This window comes from Etheostoma spectabile, chromosome 2 (assembly GCF_008692095.1).
Source record: "Etheostoma spectabile isolate EspeVRDwgs_2016 chromosome 2, UIUC_Espe_1.0, whole genome shotgun sequence".
In the NCBI taxonomy this organism is placed as follows: domain Eukaryota; kingdom Metazoa; phylum Chordata; class Actinopteri; order Perciformes; family Percidae; genus Etheostoma; species Etheostoma spectabile.
The window spans coordinates 7,252,893-7,265,197 of NC_045734.1; the positions used below are offsets into that span (position 1 = coordinate 7,252,893).

The window sequence follows — 12,305 nt, forward strand, 5'->3', positions numbered from 1 at the left end:
TGGCTTTTTGTGGCCTTTCCTCTTTGTTAAAAAATAGACACAGAAAAGTGTAACACCTTTCTTTTGCCACCCTTATTCCACACAACAGTGTTATTACAGCTATCTGCTCATGCTCCAGGAAAGTGAAGAAAAGTAGGTTTGGTGCATCCAACAATCATGTAGTTAACGTTGGAAGCAGGAAAATAGTCAAAGGCGGTAACCCCCTGCCCATCCCAACATCACCTCCGATGTTGTAAAGCGTTCTGCATGTGGCGTGCTTTCTTTGACCCTCTCTGTCTCCCGTTATTTTGATGTATTGATTTATGTAAAAGTCACAATTTTCGAGTTTATTTTGTGTACAGCTCACGATTTTCGAACCTGAACATTTCACAAACTGCCATGAAACTGGGCTGCTCTGTGGCACGCAACAATGGGAAAAATGAAACGCCACATGCCGGCCACAACAACAGGACAGTTGTGATTGGGAAAAAAAGAAAGGGGAAAGGTGTTCCTGGGGATTTCTTTAGAATCTTGTTCCAGTGAGCTAATACAGCAATACTCTCTTTCACAGCTGTGTTTAGACAAGATTGTCCTTCCAGGAACAATGACATGAGTTATTTCAGCAAATACCCAATGATGACCCATTCAAGTGGCAAAGACCTCATGCGGTTGTCCTTTGGGAGCAAAGTAAGAAGTCAGGTGATGTTATTATAGAGCGACAAAGTTTCTCAGAGGTGAGCTTCTTTTTTCCCTCGGCACTCAAAATTGGCATACAGTATTTTTTAACCATGAAGATGAAGTAATTCTTTTTACCCCAAACCAAGATCGTCCCCTAACACTAACTAGGGGTGTTGGATGAAGGGTGGAAATGGAACTGAGTACCCAGGGACCTCACATGAGGAGGGCCCAAAATGATGCCTGAATAGCTTTTGTTGGTTGTTTCTCTAAGAAAATGGTGTTATTTTCATAGAAATTGAATAATGAAAATTTAAATGTGTTTAAACAAAGAAAAAAGTAATTTTGTTTTATTGCAAGGATGAAAAGTTGAATTTGTAGAGAAATCATTGTTCTGCAGTTTGTTACTTTGAATGCAATACAAATCCTCGAGTCAACGTGTGTCATCAAGAACAGAGGAGGTTAACGACAGAAGAGGAGTGTGGCAGTGTAGGGATGATAGCGATCAAACCTTCTTTGAACTCCAGCGAGCGGGGTCTGAGATGATCGACAGACATGTGACCTGTCTGAGAAAGGTTGTTTACCTTTCTCATTAGGATGAACAGTGCAACACGCACAGGGATGGTCTCCATGAGTGCAAATGCAAAATGGTTGCAGAGTAGTCAATCAACTGTGTCCCTCACATGCACAACGCCCGACTAGCATGCAATCTATAGCAACAGCAACAGTTTTTTATGCAACCCCTATGTAGGAGGTGTTGGGAAAGTAAACAAATGGTGAAATTAGGCTTATTTTCATGTGTGATCTTGATATTACGTCAGCCATCGCAGAAGTATTATCGAATTTCCCTCCTAAAGATCAATGAAGGTTTATCTTTTTTTAAGAATGCTGCTCTTTGTGCTGTGATGTCTGTCGTGTTTTTCCTTGCCACTGTTGTACTAAATGTTTGCTCTTTTGGATTGGAATTGTTGGGCCTTTGTAAATTAGAGAGTTCTCCAGAGATAACTACTGTTGCTGAGTTTATTATATAGATACAATTGGATTGAATTGAATAGACTCATTGAAACATCAGTCAGTTTTTTTTAAACAGGCAAGCAGGCTTCCCACACTAACCATAGTCCCATCTGCACAGGGGATTGGGTTAGAGGTTTTATTGAGATAATGAGAATGGATTGCCATTTGTTTCACTTCATTCATTTAGCCTGCCATTCTTTATTTCTAGCCCTTAGTAGTGAGTGTAATATCAATGTCATTTTCAGTTGGGTTGACAGGCGACTTTAGCCCCATTAGCTAGATAGCTACACTAATGTTTTTTATTATTAATGCATCTGGTGGTAGAGGCCACTGTAGTTCATCCAAGGACCTCTTAAATAAATGAGGAAAAGCTCTGCTTTGAGTCAGAGTGACCATGTTTGAACACTTTCACAGCTGAAAATTGATTCTGAAGGAAGTTCCTGCCAAATTAAAAGTTTGACCTGCCCATCTTTCTGCCTTACAGAAGTCATGAGCAGTGGAGAGAGTTGTCACACAGGGCTTTCAATTCACAGCTGCTCAGTGGGAAGGCAGAAAGAGCAGGCAACAGGCCAGGGTCAGAAATGGGCAATGTTGTACCAAGTAAGTCTCTAGTCATTTGGTCCAAGTCTCAAGCAAGTCTTGAGTCATTTCTTGGCGGACAAGTAAAGTCACAGATTATGTCAAGTCAAGTATTAGTTAGTTAAAGCATGTCCAAAATCAAGTCACTTTTTTATACTAAAGATAAAGCACTCTTGCCTGTAGTATTCGGTCTTAATAAAGAGAAAATACACTGTCTTCCAATTAAATGATTGGCTAGTTTGTATACCTAATATGAAAATTATTTCAATGTGTATTATAATTATTGATATTCAGTGAAATGAATGTAATCAAACAATTACCTATTTATTTCACATTACCTCCCCTTCACTTTCAGAACAGTGAAATACTGACAACCATACTGCAACATCAAACATTGTCTAAATGCTGCATTGCTTTTTGCCCACAGAATAAAATTGGATGCCAAGTGTCAAAGACTTCCTTTTATTGGATGCAACTTTTTAGTGTGCTGCTGTAAACAGGAGAGTGGTCAAGCATAGTGTGCTTGTACAGTTGCCTCTATGAAATTGGACTCAAAAACTGAGATCAAGACAGGTGAATCTAAATACCACATGGTCAAATACATAAAAATGCAGCAAACACATTTTACACTTCAACATTACAAGAATCAACAATATATATATATATATTTTTTTTTAAATTCATTTTTTATGACAAGGCCATTTAATTGCTCTACTGTAAGACCCACAAAGTAAAAGACGCAATATTGAGGACACACAAGGCAATTTAAACACATCAACACATTTAGACACATCTTCTCTCAACGCTCTCAACCAGTTGGGAGTGCATCATCACCTAGTGTCATCTCACTTGATGTCTGTGTCACCTTGCCTCCAGAACACGGAGCTAATGCTGAGTTAGAGGTTTAGCTCCCACTGGGGCAAACCATGTAAGGAATAACATGCGCACAGGCAAAGCACATGGCGTTCGGGCCAAAGCATACACTTAGTACACCTTTCATAATAAAGCAGATATTTTGTTTTCAGCACATGCCCTTCAAATTATCCACTGACAGTTACATTGTGCTTCCAGCTGAGGAATGAGCTTAACGTCAGCGATCAGGGCTGAAGATTTGTGCCAGCAGTATGTACGCCGGTCCATATTGGCCTACATTAGTAAGTGAGCAGAGGAACAAAGATGGCTGGATTTAGTCATTTGTAATCAGATTAGGAGCTGAAGCCTAGTGTGACTGACAGTATAAAAGACCCAAAAATTGTAAGCACTATATCTTTTCATTTGCCATTTGCGCAAAAACAACCTTTTTTTTTTTTAGTTTTTTTTTTAACATTCTCTGTCTTTGTACCATACCATACAGTACACTTTTGGGTCTCTACTTATTTTCATGAAATTCATTATGCTTTCCTCTTCTCCTAATGAATTCCACCACCTTTCCCATTCCCTCCCTCTCATCCCATCTCTGCTTCCCAATCATTTTAACAGTCTTATCGCTGTTCCTCTGGGGGCATTGGTGGGTGCTGTGATGGCAACATGATTGACAGGCCGAGCTGATTTCCACACACTAATCATGACATCACCGCTCAGTCAGTTTCATTTCACATCACATCAAATTATATCAAGGGAGGCTGATTGGAAAGCGAAAAAGACCAAAAGATTTCATCCCTACTTTATTGTGAAACAATGTACATTGTCAATATGATGATCTGCTTACACTTATCTGCATTAGCAATCATTTGAACAAAGACATTTTTGCTCATCACTGACCTGTAATACATTTTGAATAAGATGTGTTGTCTTTAAAGTTCATGTAACGGTTTTGGGGTTTTGTCTTGTCTTAGTGTGGTAGTGTGTTTTCCTGTCTTAATTTGTTAGCCCGGTTTTCTGTCATGTCTTGTGATTCTGTTATTTTTGGTCTTGTACATGTTCTGTTTCCTGTTTTATTGTGATAGTCTTGTTTTCTGTGCAGTCTTTGCTTAGTTTTTCTTCCAGCCTTAGTTTTCCCGCCCTTGTGATTGTCTGATGTCTTTCACCTGATTCCAGCCCTTGTGTCACCTCTCTGTTGTAATGATATTGTTATTACCGTGTGTATTTAGTCTCTGTGCTGTCTTGGTCTCTTGTCGGATTATTGTGTTCTGTTTGGTGTTTCGTGTTTGTCCTTGAGTGGATTGTTTGCCACTTTTCTGTTTTGCTTGTACCTGTATTGGAATTTTTTCTTCTTTTCTCGGGACACCTTTTGTTGGCACGGACTTCATCGTTCATTTATTAAATCCTCAAAGCTCACACTGCCTGTCCGCATTTGGGTCCCACATCCTCTGAAACCCTAACAGAATAATCCGCCCAAACATGGACCCAGCAGGGATTTCTGATGAACTGTGTGATCTTATGTGTGACCTGGTGGAACTCAAAGCCAGGTGGAGGGAGGCTAGCAGTGATTGCTTGAAGAAGGCAATTTTGGCAGCAGCTTGTGTGAAAGTTTTGGAAAAACCTTGGTTAAAGGACTCTGTTCCAAACTGGATTATCGGCTTCATTTTTAGTCCAGCTCCTCTGCTTACTGAAAACTTGTGTTCAGCCAAGCCTGTTAGCTCCACAAAGGCGTCACTCAGTCAATTACCAGCGCCTCATTCTGTGCCAGCTAGCACCCACTAGCCTGCATGCTTCTCGGTCTGATCGGTGTTTCCTGTTTGTCCTTGAGTGGATTGCTTGCCACTGTTCCGTGTTTTGCATGTACCTGTTTTGGAATTTTCCTTCTGTTCTCGGGACACATTTTGTTGGTATGGACACACTGCCTGTCTGTCTCTGCATTTGGGTCCTACATCCTCTGAAACCCTAAAAATGTATATGAATGAAATTCAAATGGAGCCGTTTTATTTTACCATCAAGATATTAGATCATTTCCATTCATTTTACTAACTGTATAAACATGCAGCCTTCAAACATGCTTAAGATAGCTAATCCAAATTAACATGTTGTCAACTTTATATGTTGTTGCTTTATTATCATATGATTATAAATGTAGAGACTGTTTAGAAAAGTAGAGGTTTATACGTCAAAGGATGCTCCAACATCTGATGTTTCAGAGTTGGCTGTAGAACAGATATCTGCCAACATAACAGTGGCATAGTATCACCTCATGAAGTTGTTCCCTTTAGTTGCTTTTTGGTCTCCAACTGCTGACTGAAACATCTATCTCTGTAGCAGCAAAACTCTCTATTAAATATTGATGAGAGTGGGGAGACCTGTCCTGTCTTCAAGCTATCCTGTCAATTAAATGCCATAAAAGCCCCCCAAAAAAAACTAAAAAATGAAAATGAATGAGAACAGCTTTAAGTACATTTGAAAACATTTGGCCAAGGGACAAGAAAACTGAACCACGTTAGCGAAGGTAATTATTTCACTCATTTGCAGTCTCCCCTGATGTATTTTGAGAAAAACAAATACAATTGTAACACTCAGTCCTGTGCTGAAGTGGGTCTCACTCCACCGCTGTAAAAATAGATTATTGACCATAAAGGGAAGGCAAGACATTTGAACACCGGTATTTGGCTCTCACATACCCAACAAAGATTTATAACTGGCCATTGCACTTAGGTGCTCATATCCCTCATCACTCTCTCTATCTCTCTCTTTTTATCGTTGTACCTCCACGCATGACTACACTATAAATAGCAGCAGCATTCCCCAATTCATCTTCTCACCGTGGAAACGGAGCATTAAACCTAAAGAGCCATGCCTTTGCCTGACAAGCAAAAGGCCAGTGTTTCACCTCTAAGCCTGACGCTAATGGTGGTGACAATATTTAGAAAAAAATGCACACATAGTATACTCCCAGCAGCTCTGTCATCTCTGACATTTCCCATTTTCCATCTTGTTGTCTGCAGACTTCTGCTGACATTCCCGAAGCCTCACGTGCAGAGACAGTCGAAGGAGTCTATCTAAAAATAGAACCAGCACACAGCTCGCTGTGCCCAATATGCGTGAGCATGTTTTTAATATCTCTCTCCTCATTGAATATGCATGAGATTAAGTACCCGCCACTGTTTACACTGAGTGACAAGTATTATTTTCATATTCATCAACTGCCTGCACCCATCCTTCCAACTCTGTATTTTTTTCAGTTCTTTGGATTAATGCATGATTCTTTGACATGAGAATGACACAAAAAATACATAATAGAAGGCATACTGTATATCAGGGTTAATGTAGATCGAGACAATTGTTATAGCAAATACAACCCCAACAGGGTGATCAGGTATTGAATCAGCCTGAAGGGGTTGTATTCGCTATCACAACGGCCTCGCTCTACATTATTCCGCCTATTACATGGCTACTGACCAAATAAATCAATGATTTGATGCAGAATATTGATTTAAAAATGAGTTCATAGCAACTAGGGGTGCAAGATATATTAACTCAACATTGTTATTGCTTTGTCCTGTCTGTTGGTTGTATGGCTTCGCTCTGTTTGATTAAGAGCCCTCTTGAAATGTTATAATGATCATGTTGGACAGTTATCGTGCCATTTGCACATGTTAGTACACATCCGCGTGCAGGTCCAAGTCCTATGGAGCGTACCACATGTGTAAATATTTCGACAGTGTAAGTGAAGTAATTGATAGAGACAACAAAACAGAACGAATGTCATTTATTTATTTTATACTGTATAACCAGTAAAACATGTCCTGTTCTGTAGACATGGTCCTTATTTATTTATTTTATACTGTATAACTAGTAAAACATGTCCTGTTCTGTAGACGTGGTCCTTATTTATTTATTTTATACTGTATAACTAGTAAAACATGTCCTGTTCTGTAGACATGGTCCTTATTTATTTATTTTATACTGTATAACCAGTAACACATGTCCTGTTCTGTAGACATGGTCCTTATTTATTTATTTATTCATGTTGTACCAGTCCAATATGACAGTCAGTTGAACTAAACTTTGTGTTTTAAGAAAACTTGTTTAATTTGTTATGAATCTATTTTGATGCGTTTTCCCGTAACTTTTGTAATTTTACATATGTTTATTGAAATTAATTCTCGATCTAACATTCATAATCAACATCGCAATATCACATTTTGTCAATATTGAGCAGCCTTAATCGCAATGTTAACTCTGTGACGAGGGTAGCACTAAACAGCTGTCACTCAACACCACAGTATCTCCCTCTCCTGCAGCAAAGACATTTCTGGCGAACGCCACCAGTCCGGCCTGGGCGTGCATTGTATTCCCCTCCCGGCCCGCGCTAGCCATAGCTAGGTGGACAAATGACCCAGCTGCTGTTTTAATCACTGCAGAAATCGACACAACATTAACTGAAGCAAATTGATTGAGCTGTGTCCTCCAGAGTGACCAGAACTGCACCCATGGCAATGGTGTGTTATCCTTAGCAAGAAAATAACAGACCGCAGAATGCCTTAGAATTCAACCAAGCCATGTAAAAAACTATTTATGTATACTGTTCATTAACAAATAAGAGCGTGCATCCTCTAATTTGCCTGTTTCTACAAATACCTGATCAGATGATTTAATTGAAAGGAAAGATATACAGTATCAATTGATCTTCTGTATGCAGCAAAGGAGGTCTAACTTCATCTCTGCTGCTGTCAGACTGGCACTGTTCAATAGTTAATCATGGTTTGAACGTCAAAGGTTGCACATTTTCCCTACAAGGCATACACACCCACTTTTTCTATATGTCATAGAAATATCTTAATCCTGTCAGGAGGGGAAATGTTGCTCTGCTGCCTCAGCTGGTTGTACTGTGCTCATATATCTCTAATTATCCGTGCAGGTGCCACTAATTAAAACGCGGGTCATCACTCATGACACCACAGACATATGGCGCAGTAAATGCTGACAGATCTTGCCAAATGTCATGTATTTCCCGAAAAAACAACTGTTTGTAGCAGACTTTTTTTCTTGTAATTATTTACCAAAAGGATGTAGTGAAAAAAGGCGCAAATGTTACCAGGCATGTAAAATCCCTTTGCTGAATTGGCTCCAGTGGTAGCCTCCATAATCCGAGGGACAGGTGTTGCCATGACAACAGCTTGCCCTGAGCTGAGCTGGCAAAGCTTACAAACAAATGATAACATGAGTGAAAAAAGCTGAGTGTGTGCCAAATATGTGCATGAAGAGCAAACAAAGTATTCTGCCTCCTCTTCTGCTCTGGAACTCGAAGAACAAAGAAGCTCATCCAAGGCTTCACCTAAAAAGAGTTTGAAGACACAAGATGGTTACCACACAGTGGGCATGATATGTCCTTGGATCTATCATGAAAAAACGGACCGACAGCACATGGTAGTCTCCTTACTCTATAGGCTGAAAACTAGAGCTACTGACTCTTATAAGATAGCAGAGCAGCATCACTAAACAAAAAGGCAGAAAATGACTCACAAAGTGCTTCAAGCAAAGTGAATCCAGGAGGGAGTAACTGTCCTGATGGCTTGTTGTCACGGCATAACCGCAACCCTGGGAACATCAATACATCTGGAGTTACAGAGTTTTTATTTGCCTGTGCATATGAAACTACAGTGCTAAGCGCTAACCTGCCATGCTGAAAGTAAAGGTCAAAGGCCTACCTCTCTGGATCGGGACGCCGCTTTGCTCCATCTTGCAGCCAGCTCACTGCATGGTTTGGCACTAATCCGCGTTGACATTGAGCATTGACAGTTCATCTGTAGACATTTAAGACTCAGACAAAACATTTACACAACTTGACGGGGAAAAGGAAAATCTTTATCACAACATTCACAATCATGTGTCTCTCTTTGATAAAACCAACTGTCTCTCCCAGTCCTCTTAACGTCCGTGCTGTAAGCTCTGGGATGCAGGTTAAGCCACACGCGCCTCAGCCTACCAGTAGGCACAACAGCCTGTGGGAAAAGATTGGTCCGTGAAACAGGTATTTTCATGGCTGACCTCTTCAGATTCCCGTCATTTATTAGTAGGAATAAAAGTAAGTGGTTGACTGGACAGTTGCAGTATGTGTTACATGAGCTTAAGTTAAGGTCGTAGACTTTTGTCCACATCAGCTGTTAGTCCAGCTGAGGGCTAACGCATGAGTTGCTTTAATAGATAGCTTAATTAAATGTCTTGTCCCCTTTTCTAATTCCCTTCTCGTTTATATGCTATTTGGTTGTTATCTACTACTACTCTAGGTGCTAATCCTTAAAGATGATAAGAACAAATGCTGGGCTTGCAGTGTTTCAGCAAGGTAAGTCAGTTTATCTCGGTTATTAAAGTGCCTAAATATAAAGCTACATTCAGCAGTTGGTTGGCATAGCTTAACATAAAGACCCAGGGGGGAACAGCAAGCCTTGCTCCGTACAAAGGTAAGACAATCCACCTGAAAGCACCTCTAAAACGTTCCTATTAACACATCATCTTGTTTGTGTAAAAACAGCCAATTGTGGTTTTATCAGCGCCCCGTATACTTTCTCCATAAAGATTTAGATTAGCCTTAATGTCTTAACCATCCAAGGTAGACTACGAGATTGAGAAACTATGGTTGTATGAGCCATATGAAATCAAACTTGTTTTTAAAAAGATATGTGATTTGATTTACACAACATTGTAAATTATGTCTCATCTACTTCAAACATATACATATACAGTTAAAACAACGTGACAGCTGCTGGCAATGAAAATGTTGCTGATGGAGCATTCAGGTCTGTCTTTCCTCGTGTTTCCTGTCCGTATCTCTAATGTAGCTCAGCATAAATTCTTTCAGGAAGACTTAAATTTTAATCGATGCCCTCCTAAATGAATTCAGCTTTTATCCTAATAAATGTACATTTTATCATGTTGTGTATTTAGGATTATACAGTATGATTGTCGCATATCTGCAACTAGTCTCTCCTGATTGTAATGTATCTCAGTGTTAATCCATTCAGGAAGACCTAACTCTTAATCAATGCGCTACCTAAATCGAATGAGCTGTTGGAGGCGTTCACCTTCCTGCTAAACCAATCAGAATCGCACACAAATTGCAAAGGTCAGTCACAGAGTCACAATCCTGCTTTAAAAAATCTGTTTCTCTCTTTGCTATTCACCCGTCCCTTTAGGCAAAGAGTGCAACCCTCCACCTTCCCTTCCACCTCCAGTCCTCTACTCCAGCTGGTTGGTCCGGAGCCTCATCGGTCTAGACTTCGGGCTCCTTCGTCACCACCACTGGTGTCTAGATTCCATCGGGGGGGTCTGATGGTTCTCTACCCCTATGCATACATGCTTAGCGATGGACTCTAACTGGGAAGACTTTGTCCATTTTATTGAGCTGTACAATAAACCTTATTTGCATATCTGCATACATGTCTCTCCTGATATAACTTTCAAATAAAGTCAAAATGACAATCTTGAAGAAAATGGGGCTCAACAACAGTACCCTTCTTCATGATTTAAACAAGAGCAATGTATTCATCTAAAACATTTCCTTATTGAGGTTCAAATTGGAGAGAAGATTGAGATTTAATTAATGCTATTATGCCTTGAAGGTCATGTTGAGAAGGACGTGACATTCCCATAACTAAAAGAAGAATATCACGTAACCTTTAAACTACTACCCACAGTTGGGTAGACTGTTGAAGACCCAGTTCTCTTCAGCTCATCAGTTCTGTGAATCCCTCAGGTGAGACAATTAGTCTAACTTTGTCATGTAAAAATCAGCTTCAATTATGATGTATAACTGTATTTGGCTTCTTATTACAGCCTGCACAAGCATTTAAAATGTACAAAGTCATTGTTCCTCTATACACGCCAGAAAAGAGTCTGCAACATTGTTTTAGCCTGTGGGGTTCTGCACCACATCGCGCAGGAAAACAGGGTGCCATAAATGTAGTGATGGAGCCAGCTGACCCGATGCCCAGAGAGCAGTGGCCGGCACAGCCCCAACACCAAGGCTACACCAAGGAGACAGGATATTACTCCTCGCTTTCAAAAGATACAGTGGTATGTTTGGCAATGATAGTCAATACAGGAAACATGACGATGCATACCATTTTTATTTATTCTTCAGGTTTTCATTTATCTTTCAAAGTGTTGTTAATGGCTACAAGTGAACGATTTATTTCTGCCAGTGACCAACATATTTCAGCTTGTTTTTCCAGCCCCTCTGCTGTCAGGAGACAGGGTCGGGGTGGTGGTCCAGCACGGTGGGGGAGACACACGCTCTCCCTCGCGGCTTACGGTTGCCTGGGTCTGACTCACGAAAAAAACACGGATAAAATAAAAAAAACTGCATGAACTGAGTTTATTTACATATAGGTACACCTACATGTAGGCTATACAGTATATTACTATTAGGTGTATAGTATACATATGTCAATGATGTATAAATTTAAATATACTTCAGCTGCAGTCAGATTTAATACAGTAACACTGTTGACCACATCAGTGATCTCTTTCCATTCCGCATTCTTCCTACGGCCTAATACCAGTTTAAAGGCTGCAAAATAGTACACAACTTACTGCAAATTAAACTGAGATGTCAGGGTTCTAATCTCTGCCTCTGAAAAGTGTCGCTTCTTAGCCAGATTATGTCTGGCCATGTCGTAAATAGTAGGGGCGAGGCCTCAAAACCGAGAACATATTGGGACGTGATATTTAATTTACGATCATTTCCAGATGCTGCATTTATCAATGTATCCTTCTTATGCTCTGATTGGTGTGATACGAACGTTTCATGAATCCCACGTCAAGCCTGTTGCAAGAGGATTTCTGCGCTCATGTCTGTGGATGGATGGATGGATGGATGGATGGATGGATGGATAGATAGAACAGGCTCCTATGGAAATTTAGGTTTCTGAAGCCAGCTTTCACGTTTACACTCGTGATAGAAGATCATTAAACCATAGAGGCATTATAAGTCCTCCTCTGTGGACTGCGGCTTATATTCTTGCAGAGCTGTCTCAACTGGCAACACTTCAAATTAGCATCACTGCCCACAGGGCAGTACTAGCAAAACACTGGACTGTCTGTTACGTGGGAGCCAGGAGCTAGCTGACAAAGCCCAGACGGCCACAGAAGCCCTCACTGCCTGTGGTTTGAGGTTTAGAGAGTGA

The 12,305-nt window shown here is 40.3% G+C and overlaps 1 long non-coding RNA gene across 1 annotated transcript; it reads left to right on the forward strand.

Annotated features, from left to right (window-relative positions):
- Nucleotides 1–633: 633 nt before the first annotated feature.
- LOC116705281 (uncharacterized) lies at nucleotides 634–11,122 on the forward strand. Its single transcript, XR_004335893.1, has 3 exons — nucleotides 634–647; nucleotides 5,104–5,105; nucleotides 11,011–11,122. It is a non-coding gene; the product is annotated as an uncharacterized LOC116705281 (long non-coding RNA).
- Nucleotides 11,123–12,305: the final 1,183 nt, after the last annotated feature.